Genomic DNA, 3,142 nt, shown 5'->3' on the forward strand with positions numbered 1-3,142 from the left:
GGGACTGCAATCTTCAGTATGGACTGAGACCAAATATCAAGAAAACAAAGATTCTCACCACTGGGCCGATTGGCAGCATCAAAATGGTTGGTGAATAGATTGAGATTGTTCAGAGTTTTGGTTTTCTTGGATCCACAGTCAACACTCCAACAGCCAGGAAATTAAAAGACATATTGCAATGGGAAAGTCTGTGGTTAGAGACCTCTCTAAAGTGCTGAAGTGCAAAGATATCAGTCTGGGAGCCTCCATGGCCGCCGCGCGGGTGCTGCTGCTCCTGTCCGGGAACTCGGAACCGGCCAGCTTTGGGCAGAGCGTGTGCGGACTCCTGGGCGCCGGGCAGGCACTCGGCCCCCGACCTTTGCAACTTCAAGCGGGGACAGCTCGTCCTCTCGGGCAGGCCGTTCCCAGATGCCTCAGCCACGCTTCCGCTCCAGCGACCACCTTTCTGCCCTTTTGCGGCCCTGGACCAGCAGCCCAGGGCTCCCCAGACCGAATTACCCACAAACCGAAATGTGGACTTGGGTGTAGCTGTCCTGCAATCCAACGAGCAGAGTGTTCTGCTGACACGACTGACGCACACCCTCAGAGTTTCCCCCAATCTCTGGGTACCCCCAGGTGGGCACGTGGAACTGGAGGAGGAGCTGCTGGATGGAGGACTTCAAGGGCTTTGGGAAGAGACAGGACTACAGCTGACTCAGGGCCAGTTCTGCTGGATCCCTCTGGGGTTATGGGAGTAGGCCTACCCACTTAGGCTGAGATGGGGATTCCCCAAATATCACCCCATCGTTCTCTATCTACTAGTCATCTCCCAGGAGTCACAGCAGCAGCTGCAGGCAAGGATCCAACCAAACCCAAGTGAGGTGAATGCCTTTATGTGGCTGAGACCAGATGTAGCAGCCGCAGTGGCTACCACAGAGGATGGAACAGAGACAACCAGAACTCTCCCCCAGGACCTACCACCTTTTGTCCCTGCAGTGGAACTGCAAGAAAATGGAAAAACCCAACCTCTGTTCCTGCTCATGTCCACACTGCTGCGGACTACCCTAACCACAGAAGAGGGTGAAGAAAGGGTCAGCACAGGGACCAAGTTTGCTCTCAAGCTCTGGCTGCAACACCTGATTAGTGACAACCCCATGTGAAAGTGGAGCTCTCCTGAACCCAAGGCCAGCAAAAGAAGACCGAATATGAACACTCTTCCCCAAAGTCCACAAGTCCCTCCCTAACTCACCTCTGTGACACTCAACAGAACATTCACAACTTTTATTAGGGGTGAGAACTTTGCTACAACTTTGGGAAGAAAAAGGAAAAATTACAACATAAGTTCTGGGTTCTGGAGGACCCTAAAAAAGGAGATTAATAAGGAAGGTCACAAGGGTCCTCCTACTTCCCAGAAAAGGTGCACAATAAACCAACCACAGGCCTCTGAAGTTTCGGCCCGGAGCTGGTCAGCATTGTGAATTAAATATATAAATAAAGAAAGATCCAGGCAAGAGGTCAGGCACAAATCCAAGACTCCTCGGGGCCAGGGCTAAGGCCTTGCCTTCTCCGTCATACTGTGAAATGGGAGGCAGGGAAAGTCATTTTTGGAGTATTTGGGTTTTTTTGTTTATGTACACCAAAAAAATTGCAACCCAAAATAGAGTTATCAGTCCATGAAAAAAAAAAAAGATGTCAGTCTGGAGACTGAGGTGTGACTGACACATGCCATGGTCTTTGCAATCACTTGCTTTGCATCAGAGAGCTGGACAATGACTAGGGAGGATAGAAGGAGAATTGATGCTTTTGAGCTGTGGTGCTGGAGAAGAGTATTGACTATACCATGCACTGCTAGGAAAACAAACAGGTTTGTCCTGGGGAGGGTGAAACCAGGCTGCTCCTTGGAGGCAAGGATTCTGAAGCTTCGTCTGACATACTTTGGACATGGTGTAAGGAGGGATCAGTCCTTGGAGAGGGATGTCATGCTTGGGAGGGTGGAGGGACAATGCAGGAGAGGAAGACCCTTGATGAGATGGATTGATTCAGTAACTGGGGTAACAGGGGTAGGTGTGTCGGAGATGGTGAGATTGGCACAGGATAGGGCAGAGTTTAGGACTGTTCTACATAGGGTAGAAATGAGTCGCAGGTGACTCGATAGCTCATAACAACAACAAAAACAACAAACAACAAATTTAGAATAACAGCATGTTGGAAGCAACAAATACATTTATTCTTAGAGTATGGGTATATGGGTATATAATACCCATATACCTCGTGGTATACTCAGTAAAAGAAATACCATGCTTCCTTTAAAAATAATAATCAATTCATTTTTGCTACTTAGGAGATTGTTACTATATTTTTTCTCTCTCTCCAGGACACAGTTTCCTCCTTGTCATCTGAGTTCTCAAACACCCAATAGACAAACCTGATTGGTTCAGATGGTTACCATCAGTTCTGTTGTGAACAATTTTCTTTCCAAATAACGACCCCAGGACATGGGCTGGTAGGCTGACATCGCTACATAAAGTCCCAGTCCCTGGTCCACACATTCGGCTGAGGCCAGATTGGGTAGTTCATGTGACACTAAATATGGGAACATAGGTGGACAAATATTTTAGGGATTTGTTCTTCTATCATGTGTTTATTCTATATAATTTCAACATAAACATAAAGGATAAAATTTTTCTACATCAGCATCTGCCCTTGCCCTATTCTGAGCCAGTCTCACTAACTCTGACACACCTACCCTCACTGCCCCAGTGCTATCCATCTCATCTGGGGTCTTCCTCTTCTGTGCTGTCTCTCCACACTTTCAAATATGATTTCCTTCTCCAAGGACTGGTTCCTCCTGGCCACCTGCCCAAAGCATTTGAGACAGAGATTAAAAATTCGTGCCTCAAAGAGTAAACTTGGTTTCACCCTCTCCGAGACAGACCTGTTTTGTTCTCTTGGTGGTCCATGGTATGTTCAGTACTCTTCTCCAGCACCACAATGCAAAGACATCAGTTCTGTCATCCTTAGTCATTGTCCAGCTCTCTGAGTAATTGCAAAGACCATGGCCTGGATCAGGTAAGCCTTAGTCTTGAGACTGATGTCATTGCTCTTTAGCACTTTTGGAAAGGTCTTTGACAGCAGAGTTCCCCAATGCAACCCAGACTCACGA

The 3,142-nt window shown here is 47.6% G+C and overlaps 1 pseudogene; it reads left to right on the forward strand.

Moving 5' to 3' along the window:
- Positions 1 to 247: 247 nt before the first annotated feature.
- Positions 248 to 1,188, forward strand: LOC102865079 (annotated as a pseudogene).
- Positions 1,189 to 3,142: the final 1,954 nt, after the last annotated feature.

Source organism: Elephantulus edwardii, unplaced genomic scaffold (genome assembly GCF_000299155.1).
Source record: "Elephantulus edwardii isolate Elephantulus edwardi_28Jun2011 unplaced genomic scaffold, EleEdw1.0 scaffold00248, whole genome shotgun sequence".
In the NCBI taxonomy this organism is placed as follows: domain Eukaryota; kingdom Metazoa; phylum Chordata; class Mammalia; order Macroscelidea; family Macroscelididae; genus Elephantulus; species Elephantulus edwardii.